This window comes from Oryzias melastigma, unplaced genomic scaffold, assembly GCF_002922805.2.
Source record: "Oryzias melastigma strain HK-1 unplaced genomic scaffold, ASM292280v2 sc00516, whole genome shotgun sequence".
NCBI classification, from domain to species: Eukaryota; Metazoa; Chordata; class Actinopteri; order Beloniformes; family Adrianichthyidae; genus Oryzias; species Oryzias melastigma.
The window spans coordinates 7,887-18,999 of record NW_023417110.1 but is presented as its reverse complement, the minus strand read 5'-3'; the positions used below and the strand labels follow the sequence as shown (position 1 = coordinate 18,999).

The 11,113-nt window shown below is 36.4% G+C and overlaps 1 long non-coding RNA gene across 1 annotated transcript in view; it reads right to left on the bottom strand.

Moving 5' to 3' along the window:
* Positions 1 to 9,287, bottom strand: part of LOC112139596 — a 14,278-nt gene extending 4,991 nt beyond the window's left edge. The window contains exons 1-4 of the long non-coding RNA XR_002918017.2: positions 8,902 to 9,287; positions 7,882 to 7,910; positions 7,368 to 7,402; positions 5,956 to 6,126 (exon numbers count right to left, since the gene is read on the bottom strand). This is a non-coding gene — a long non-coding RNA (uncharacterized LOC112139596). The remainder of the gene's footprint in view (positions 1 to 5,955; positions 6,127 to 7,367; positions 7,403 to 7,881; positions 7,911 to 8,901) is intronic.
* Between the last annotated feature and the right edge of the window lie 1,826 nt (positions 9,288 to 11,113).

Here is an 11,113-nt window from a genome sequence, read left to right as displayed (position 1 = left end):
ATTAAGTAACAAATGTTTTTTGATCTGTTAATAATTTAACCAGTATTCTCTGTAATTGCATGAATGACCGTTTTCCTTAACCCCTCACGCCCACTTATCACACACACAGATGTCACTGCACGCTGAAGGGAAACACTGTACAATCCTAGAAAATGTTAAATTAAGCACTTCTTTAATTTTATTTCTAAGAGACTTAAAAAATATTAGCTGAATAGTTCTTTAAGCATAAAAGTATTTTCCATGACCGGAATTCGAACTTGGTCCACCACATGGGGAGGCAGCGTTGCTGTCATCCGAGCCAACGGTTGTGGTACCCATAGACTGTAAAAACAATGGACAGATCGAGCACTGAGGTCCCCCATTGGAAATGCATTACTTCCTCTCCTCGCGAAAGTAGGCCGCCGCTTTCACCGTCAATTCCTGAAATGGATACCGCCATTTGCAAACAATCTTCAGCGATTGGTCTGAGTCATAGCTGAGTCATCGAATCTACAGCCAATCAGGAGTGAGTTTATTGCAACCGTCTGCATTTTCCACGCCTCTACCACGAGACCACGGGATGTAAACGCCGGCCCGAGCCGACGACGCTGAAGTTGGCTTCCGATTTTTCCGAACAGGACCTGTTTTTAGGTGGTCTGAGTTCGAAAAATACAGTGGAACGCTCTCGCTGTGAATCGGAAGCCAACTTCAGCGTCGGCGGCTCGAGAGAATTGTACAAGTCATTGCTGAAGCCTTTGAGGGAGAACCATTCCAACATTTGATTCTGTCAGCGGTCCTTTGGGATTTACTTACATTTATGCCTTTTTGTCGAGATAAAAGGAGCATTTGGGTGACGCTGTGCCCGAACTGCGCGCGGCCCCCTCACGCGAGCCTCAGCAGCGTTACTTCACGTGCAGCCAGGTTTACAGTCTGATCAGATGCACGTGAGAAGCGCGTTCAGCGGTATTTAAAATAAATAACCATCCTAACAAGAGAACAGCTGGATCTTTTTTCTGTTTGAAAATACGATTAGGCCATTCAATGTTTCTCTCGCGCCCCTTAGACGGCTGCGTCTAATTCAGGCTGAAGCTGGAAAAGGGCGGCGAAGGTGAATCTTTGGTTGGTGATTTTATGCGCATATATGCAACTTAAAATAAATAAGCTACAATAACAAAAAGTGAAAACCGAACGTTAAACAAAAAAGTCCAAAGAACATAACCTCAGAGTGAAATCTATTTCTACAGAGTAAATCCTCATCTAAAAATGTTGACAGCATGCTCCTCTTGTTGTTTTAAACTGCTGCATCGGTACATTCCATTGAGGAAAACAACAGTAGGACAATGATTGGTACATTGTTGAATTGTAAAGTAGGTGTTAAAAGGTCTTCACGGACCCATTGATGAAGTCTGCTCCTATTGGCTACCCGTCATCTGTCAATCAAACCCCCCACACGTTCCACGTCAGACCCACAAACGCTTATTGAGCCATCTGATTGGTCAATTTATAACTCTAATAACTTGTGATAATGGAAAAAAAATCTTTAAAAAAAAATAGGATTAGAAAAAAGAAGTTAAGCAGAAAGCAGCAGTGGAAGAATGATTATTCTGACATATAAAATGACTGAGAAATAACTGTCTGATTCTCAATGGAAGTCAATGGGACTTTGGCCTTTTTGCAACCCAGTGGTACTTCCTATATGAACACGGAAGTAGGGGGGCTTGCTTTGTCCAGTTATTTTATATACAGTCTATGGTGGTACCTTACACAACACAGTAGATCTGAAGACACGTGTTTCCGGTAGGGCTGTGGATCATCTCTTAGGTGCCGATCCGATTCGATTCACGAATCCAGCTCAACAATTCACGAATCGAATCACGATTCTTACTTTTTAATATGTTTATTGCCATGTGTATGTCTATTTACTGGATAGATGAAATTTAAATTATTTGTATTTAATCATCATTTATACCTTTATTTAGAACAGAAGATCAGAATCAACAAAACTGATTAAAAAAAATTAAGATTCAGATAGAAAGAAATTTTGTTTGTCATTTTAAACTTTTTTTTTGTCAATATTCTGGTTCAGAGGTAAAACAACATAAAAGGATAAAAATCACTGCTGTTTTGGAATATTTAACAGCAAAACCTGAAAACAGCTTTCTGTCCTCAAAGTTCTTCAATATCTACATTATAAGCATCACATATTGGTGCAGAGCTAGAGCTGGGCGATAAAACGATAATTATCGTTATTGCGGTATTACTTTTTTCCGATAGTGAAATGAGACTATTGCGATAAACTTTCGTGTTGAATAACACGAGAGAAAACCCCGGAAGAGCCGCGCTTCTTCTTCTTCTTACGGAGCAGCTGATTCTAGGAGCCCAGACTGAGAGCGGGGGGGACGGAGGCCTCGAATGATGACAGAAGGACACAACAGAAAACATTATTTCAGTAAACCAATAACCAATATATAATCGCAAATACTTTTATTTTTAATGTCAAGGTAACGATGTTTATATATTTTGTTTTGGAAACATTGTCACCGGACCCCCCTCCTCTACATTGAAAATGGTTCGGTCCGACAGGATTATTCTTCACAGGAGCGCTGTTTGTTACCGACAGATCCACAGAGTGTGAGGGAGAGAAGACACGCTTTAAAATCAAGAGTTTGAAACCTAATTTAAAGCAGAACCTCCATGAAAAAAGAAAAAAAGGAGACAGTCTGTCTATTGCCGCGCGTCACGTGTCATGCGGAGGTGAAAGAGAGAAGGACAGACTGCGCATGCTCCTAACAGCCGCATGCTCCTAACAGCCGCGCGCAGGGGGGCGGGGGGGTTGAGGGTTTTGTTAAAATATTAACCAAAAGCTTTTGTATAGAGCTTCGAAGTAGAATAATTTGTTGTTTTATTATGTATCAAAAATGAATTTGTTAGTTACATTTTTGCCGTTTATGCTCATTTCTTAATGAGGTGATCTAATAATAGTAAAATAAACTTGTTTTTAACGACTCCTGACATGACACTAAATGAAGAGATCTTATGTGTTTGATCAATCCTCCAACATGTACACATGTCAGATGACTGAGTGAAATGATGATTAAATCTATTATCAGAACTGTTTATTTTAAGTTTAAGTTTACATTTTATTATCTTCTGCTGCACAGCAGTACCTATAGTTTATGTTCAGAAGAAATTAGAAAATAATATAAAAATAACTGCAATATATTTGCTGCTTTAGAACAATGTTTTTAAGACGTAATTTTAATTTGAAAGGAACTTGTATGTGCTGCAGTCAGATTAAAATAAATCAGAAATTCTGTACAGCCTATTGAAAACATACCACCGTTATGGTTTAACTATTGTGTACATTATGTATATGTACAATATTTATTAGAAATATTTAAATGTTCCTCACAGTTAGTTTCAATACTACAGTTAATACAAAAAATAATGAAAGTTTAATTTGAACTAACTAATATTTAATGGGGGGGGGGCAAAGTTAAGGTGTAAAAACTGAAGTCCTAAAGCTGTTTGCAATAAAGATTACTTTGATTATTTTATTATTTGATTTATATCGTTTTTAATATCGTTATCGCACAAAATGAAAAAAACGATATCGCAATATGAAAATTCCCATATCGCCCAGCCCTATGCAGAGCCTGTATGAAAAGAGTTTTTTTTTTTTCTGCAGTAGAATCAGCTGATTCACGTTGATTACATCCTCCCTTCAGCAGCGCGAGGCTGTTTCTTCATAATAAGCTGGAGTTTCGTTAATTGCATCAAATGTTGAAGAGTTACCATAACCAAAAGAATGTAAACACTGAAGCTAAAGCTCCGATGTTAAAGCAAATTCATTTTTTTTAGAAGTCATGTCTGTGAGCGGCACTTCAGTCTCAGTTTTTGAACAGAAAAAAGCTCTTGCTAGTTTTACTTTGAAAACCAGAAGCTTCACCGACACGAAGATGTGTTTACTTCCGGTGGCGGTAGCGCTTGGTTTTAGTTCGTACACTTAAAACCCTACATTAAACAGCATTTAAGAGCAAAAATACATCGTCCCAAGATGATATTTTGATTATATTTTACAACAATTTACTACATTTATAAATATCACGAATCAGTGATCTTGGACATCGCGAATATCCGTACTTGAATTTTCGGGAGCAAATCGCGAATTCCCGAGCACCCGAATACTGGTTACAGCCCTACTTTCCGGTAATTAAAATGTAATGATTTCTATTGTTAAGGTTTAAAATGAAGAAAAGAAAACTTTGTCTTATTAATAATAAGTCCCTGGAAAAACTCACCATTTATAATATGGCTCAAAATCCTCTCCTGACGTAAATAACATTTCCTCCGGATTAATGCAGCCTCCTCTCTACATGATCCTCTATAAATGAACATGTCATTTTGGTTTCAGCGTGGTGGAAACGTGACGTCTCTAATGTGAATGTTCATGAGTAAGTCATATTTGAACATCTTTCCCTTTAAGAAGCGGTGGAGACCGCAGAGAACTGAGTTTCCTGGAGAAAACCTGCTCCAGACCAGGTTACGTTCACAGACTCAGTTACCATAGTGATTGATTCTGAGTTCAGCTTAACCCGCTTCTTGAAGCGGGCTTGGTTTCGCGTGTTTCAGTGAAATCTCTGTCTGAAACCAAAAACTCAGAGTTTTGCTGAATTTGGAGTTCGCAAGCTCAGAGTTCCAACAAAACCTGCTTCTAGAAATGGGTCTCTGGTTTGGATGTAAACTGAAGGATGCTATTTTACCATGAGCTCTGTGTTAGCTAAATCAAACAATATGGAGCTAGTTTATCGTTGGCTTCAGATAACATAAAAAAACACTGTACAGATAAGCCACTAAAAAATGGACGATCAAGTTCTGTTGCTTCAGTCCAATATGCAACAAAACACAGTTCCATACACCACCATATCTACCAAACACAATTAACATAATATCCTAGCAAGTGATGCGTCTGCGCTGAATGAAAACCTCCTCTTTTTTTTTTTTTTTTTTAAATGTCTTTCACCTTCTCACTTTTTTCCCCTTTAAGCTAACATAAATAAGCAACACAGACATGCCAGCACCAAATCATGGTTAGGGAGGTGGGGGTGTCATCGTATGCGCAGTAACACATGAACCAAGTATGAAGGGGGGATGCATAAACTGCACCTGGTGCTCATTGAAAATTGTTTATCCTTTATCTCTTCAATGTCCTTCTGTTCTAGTTTTTTATTTATTTGCAAATTTGCAACATCATTTCCTCTATTTGTAGCAGTGTTTATTTTATTTTTAGGATAATCTATTTTTGGTTGAACATTTTTTTGCTGCTATGGAAGGTTTTGTCCACCTTACATAAAAGAGAGAGACGATGATCTAAGAAGCGCCTTCAGTTGGTGTGTGCCATGAAAAGCACTTTATAAATAAAGCTTTGATTTGAAGACGCGCCAAGGCATGACGCCAGAGAACTGAACTTCTCAAACTGTGGACTTTGTTCCCGACAACATAATGCAATATGTACTCTAATTAACACTTTCAAATTAAAAATATAACAACTGCAGTCTAGATTGTTTTTCCAAGGAAAATAGCATGGTGTGATTCAAATAATGGCTATCAATATGTGCCGTACAACACAAGAACAGCTGCAGCACCATTCAACCAAAATGAGTTTAATGTGATTTTAAAATAACTATTGCACTAAAATATCTGTATTTAATTAACTACAATTAACATGATAATTTTGACATCCCTAGAATTTATATAATTTGTTTCCCCATTTCATTTAGTGAAATAAATTTGATCCTTAGTAACAATTATGATTTTTGATTCCCTGAGACCAGTTTGACCCTTTAGAACAATATGTAAACTGAATTAAAGCCACCTGTTCCAAGTAACTCAACTCGTCGTGTTTGTTGTCCAACAAGCAAAATGTAGTACCCAACATTGTACAAAAAAGCAGAGCTTACATGAAACTAAACTTACTTTGGTTAGAGCAAAGTTGTGTCCTCCTAAGGTGAGGACTGTCAGCAGACGTAGTTGCAGCCTCACCGGCAGCACACACTACTTTGGTTAGAGCAAAGTAGTGCTCCTCTAGTGTGAGGAGTGTCAGCAGACGTAGTTGCAGCCTCACCTGGCAGCACACAGGTGAAATGACTACAAAAAGAAGAGGAATGAGTTAGAAACAATAATCATACTTAGATTGTTTTTTTTTTTTACAGAGTTCTTAAAGATTCATTTACATCTCACAAGCACTTAACTGCAAGCACAGTCAGGAGTGGTGGAGCATTCAAAAAATGATCAATTGGATAGCTTGTTGTGTGGAAAGAATCAAATTTGATGATGAATTTGACCCTATGTTGTAAAAATGCATCACACCCACTCCATTCCATCATATTTTTGTATTTTGTTAACATGTTCTTGTACAATTTTTCCCATAATAATATGTTGAATGCAAACTGAGATAGACACATTAGTAAAACTTCTGATAAAAACATATTTGATTTTGTTTTTCTTGTTCACCACAGAATATTTGAACACTCTGCTTTTGGCAAATCACACTGTTGATGTACGGTTTAATCTTTCTTTCAATCATAAATAACATATTTCTATTCCCTTTATAAAAACAGCACAACTAGAGGTGTAACGGATCACGGATAACCCGGATAATTATTGCTTTAAGTATAGAAATGCTCCCCCAGTTCCAATAAATCACTTATAGCCAAATCAATAATTTAAGTTTAATTTTAACTGTTTTATTTGAGATCTAATTTGAGCATTGGGGGTGGGGGCACAAGAGCAAATGTGCATTTTTGGGGTTACTGCAGATAGATTTGGTAATTTCAAAACTATTATCAAACATTCTTCTCTATCAGTTTTTGTAGATTTGGTCTCAAGTCATGTAAATGTCATCAGAAACTACACGTTTTAGTTCTTTGTGTCCAAAGTTCAAAGATATTTTGGTTTTATACATAGGCTTTAATAATCTTTTTTTATGTAATATATATGAGGTTATATTTTGCTTTGAGGTATTGTTTATATGCTTTATCCAACATATGTTTTTAGACTTTTCTAAATAGTATTTTTAGCCTTTTCTTTCTCATTTTTTCAGCTTTTTTTCACTTTTTACTGATCTGAAAAATGATCTGAACAGTGACACGATCCAAACCACGAGTTTTGTGATCAGTTACACCCCTAACCACAACACTAGGCAGAAAGTACCAAATATTTCCTATTTATAATTTTTTTTTCAAGAGAAATCTTGTTTACCTGTAATAGTTAATCAATGGTTCATATTTATCATTTTGCTTTTTTTCAAATACTTGCATTCAGCAAGTTAAACTTCATTGAAATCTATATTTATAAACCTGTATGTAATAACTTGTAATTGTACTTACCAAGGGCAAATATGCTGCCACACAAGGGCTGATGTCTGTAGAAAAACAGGAGACAAAAAAGGGAGTACATTACTGGTCTAAAATCTATAAGCCCACTCTTTAATGTGTGAATCAACTACACCCATGATCACAATGTTTTTCATCAGCCTCGAAAAGGGCTGATACAACACCAGTACAGAACATCTACAAGCGTGTTTGTCTTACTAGTCTTTAAACAGTGTTCTTGTTCAGTACATGTATATATTTATTTCAACTTTCAAGGACTAAGACCTTGCATATCATTAAAACAACAACAACAAAAACATTATTTGATGGTATTGGGACAAAGAATATTTAAAATTAAAATGTTTAGTTTTTTGCTCTTACAGTGCATGCAAAAATAACAACTGAAGACCATACATAGCTGAATATATAACTAATATAATTATGTTTCAACTAAACCAATAAAATAAAAAGAAATTAAAAAAAAGAAAACATTTGTTACAATCTTAAACCTGAAGACAATTCTACTTACCAACTTAAGAAGTTCTTTAGCAGACTTCTCTGTGGAAACAAAGTAGTAACAGTTTAGTTTCCATGCTGGAACATATTTTAAACATTTGCTATCTGTCGGCCTATCACGCTGAATTTAGTTTCAGTCTCTGTTCATTGTTTTTATGAAATTTTTTATATAAATATTTGCTCATAAATGGCTTTAAACACTGTCTGAGTTTTAACTATCAGCAGTTGTCTGTGTCCCTGTGTTTACAGTAGACACTGCACTTAAAATGTTAGAGCGCCATTCTCAGAATCGCACTGGACCCTGAGCGAGTGAGAGGTTAACCCTTACTGAATGTCTGTCAAAGATCCAATAATATATATCTGTAATTATAGCAACAAGCTACAAGGGGGATTCTAGTTCTAGTCTCAAGAGAAATAATATGCAGATTTAGGGCTTCCTAGTAGCCTGGAGGTCCTAAGAAACTGTCTAATTTGTTTGGAGTTAAAACCTAGACTTTCTCAATTTATTTTTTTTTTAAATATGTATAATATTACAAAACAACTGTAAGTATAGACACTTATGGAAACAACTACAGCATTATTTTACTGCTTTAGACAGGAACGTTCTCTCTCAGTTTGCTCTCTGTGCAAATAGTCTTCTTAAAAACGATTTTTAGAGCATTATTTACGTTGTAACATTAGTGTTTGTGCTACATCTTATTAATCTAGCCTGTCGCAGAGGGGGGTAGCGTGCGCGAGAGAGTGCATGCGAGGTGCTGCGGGCACCGCGAACAGAGAAAGCGTGCCTGCAGTTGTTCGCAAGTTGCATTGCTAGGAAAAGTACTTAATAAAAATCATTTCCTCTAAAACAACAGGGTATAATTCGTTTGCTTCAGGCGCTCTGGAGCCTCTGCTTGTACGAACAGAGAAGTGAACACCGGAGCCAAAGCAGCCTGCGGGCCCAGTGCAGATCAGCCGCGTGTCTTTCGACCAACATCGGAGAAACGAAGCAGGAAAGGCTCAACACTAGCTTAGCTTAAGGATTGGCACTTACCGAACAAGCAGCCGCTTCCAGCACACACGCGTTCCTACGGTGAATGTAGACGCGGAGACACGTAGTTTGCAATCGTCAGCTGTTAGCCACGAGCAAACCCAACGTGCGTGCTAAAGCAGAGAGAGCTTAGCAGAAAATGGGGTCGGGAGACAAACAGGATATGACGTAAAGATAGAATGTTTTTTCAAAATAAAACTACTTCCTAATGTAAACGAACCCACCCTCAATATTCCCTCAATAATATTGAAAGAAAAGACACGCTTAAGTTGAGTATTTTGAGTAATGCCAATTTAAAAACTATTATTTTTATTTATTTTTATTTTTTATTTATTATTATTTATTATTTTTCGACATTAAAAATATTCACATCCACAAGAAACATCTATATCACAATGTTATCTATGCTAAAAGTTTTGATGAAATGACAATGGTAATTTAAAAAATGTATTTATTTTTTTATAGGCATTACAATAGTGTGTATCAACAGTTCATGTAATTCAAGTATTGTGTCAACATGGACTAAGTAGACAAATAGAATAATTACATATAACTGTTTTGGAGATGACAGGTTACACCAATGCAAAAAGGAGCTGCTGCATCGCAAACATTACAATCTCTCCTGTCTAATTTGCATAACGCTTATTGAGCCATTCAATTGGTCAATTTATAAATAATAACTTGTGAAAAGGGAAAGAAATTAAAAAAAAAAAAATAGGATTAGAAAAAAGAAGTTAAGCAGAAAGCAGCAGAGGAAGAATGATTATTCTGACATATAAAATGACTGAGAAATAACTGTCTGTTTCACAATGTAAGTCAATGGGACTTTGGCCTTTTTGCAACCCAGTGGTACTTCCTATATGGAACACGGAAGTAGGGGGGCTTGCTCTGTCCAGTTATTTTATATACAGTCTATTAGTGATGGAAATTATGATTCCTTTTACTGACTCCAGTTTTAATGAGTCACTCACCAAAGTGAATCGAATCATTTGAGTCATTTGAGTCACTGAGTCACGTACCCAGAGAGTGCAAAGTAAAATATGTTAGGTCCAAATTTATATGACTAAATTAATTATGAAAAAAATAAAACTATTCATGGCATTGTGGGACAGAAAAAAAATAATTATTTAAAATAAGAAAGAAAACATTTATTTGTATGTATTAATAACTCCAATTAGATTTATGGAAAAATAAAGTGAAAATAAATAAAATGCAAACAAAATAAACTATTGTTATAAGCTAAATAAAGAGCAGAAATCAACTGAGTTTCTATGAGTTTTGTAGTTTTATTAGATTATTTGAGCAATGAAATTAGTAAGTTTGATAACAAGGTCAGTTTATATTTGATTAATAAATCAAATTAATAAATCAATTTACTTTATACAAAACCTGAAACAGTTTAAAGCAAAATCAAGAAAAGTCCCAGTCTAACTACAAACACAAAAGTGTTTAAAAACCAACTCAATAGTAGCTGTTAAAGTTGAACACAAAGCAAAATCTTCATGTGGAACATTCAGAACACAGTTCTGTTGACAATTTGTGAGATCACTCTAATCCAGATTTGACAAACATTTGTAGTAAAAAAAAAAAAAAATGGCACAACACCCATCAGATATCAACTTTCTTTTCCACGGCAGGCACACAAGATCAATAATCTTTTGTTTTCCTTTGTAAGACATAAATGAAAAAATGATTTTAATAATATGGCAGCAGACCATCAGGGCAAAGCAGCAGCTGAGCAGAGGAAGCAGCTCCTCCCGGTCAAGCAGGCTGATAAGCTAAAGCTAAGGCTAAGCTAAAGCTCCAGCACAATGGATTCCTACAAGCTTCAGAGCAAGGCCTAACTGCTGAGAGGTTCTTTCAAACGATTCACCTCGAAACAAGGCGAACTGCTCTGTGATTGGTCAGAGATATGATTCCTGAGTCGATTCAGTCCGAAATGAGTGCTCTTCAGTGAGCTCCGAGTCCTGAACGAATCATAGGCTGCTCCTCTATGAGTCCTGACTCATGATTCAGCTCGGAGGAGGCGCTGTTCAGGTGTCCGGTAAGCTCTGAGTCTTGAATCAAGAGGTGAATCAAATTAATCAAATGAACGATGTCTCGAATACGCCCATATGATTCTGCCCGGACCATAGACTTAATATATAATTAGACGCAGCATCTCTGACGTCACCCATTGACTTCCACAGTCCCTGAAATGAAGCCTGAATATTCA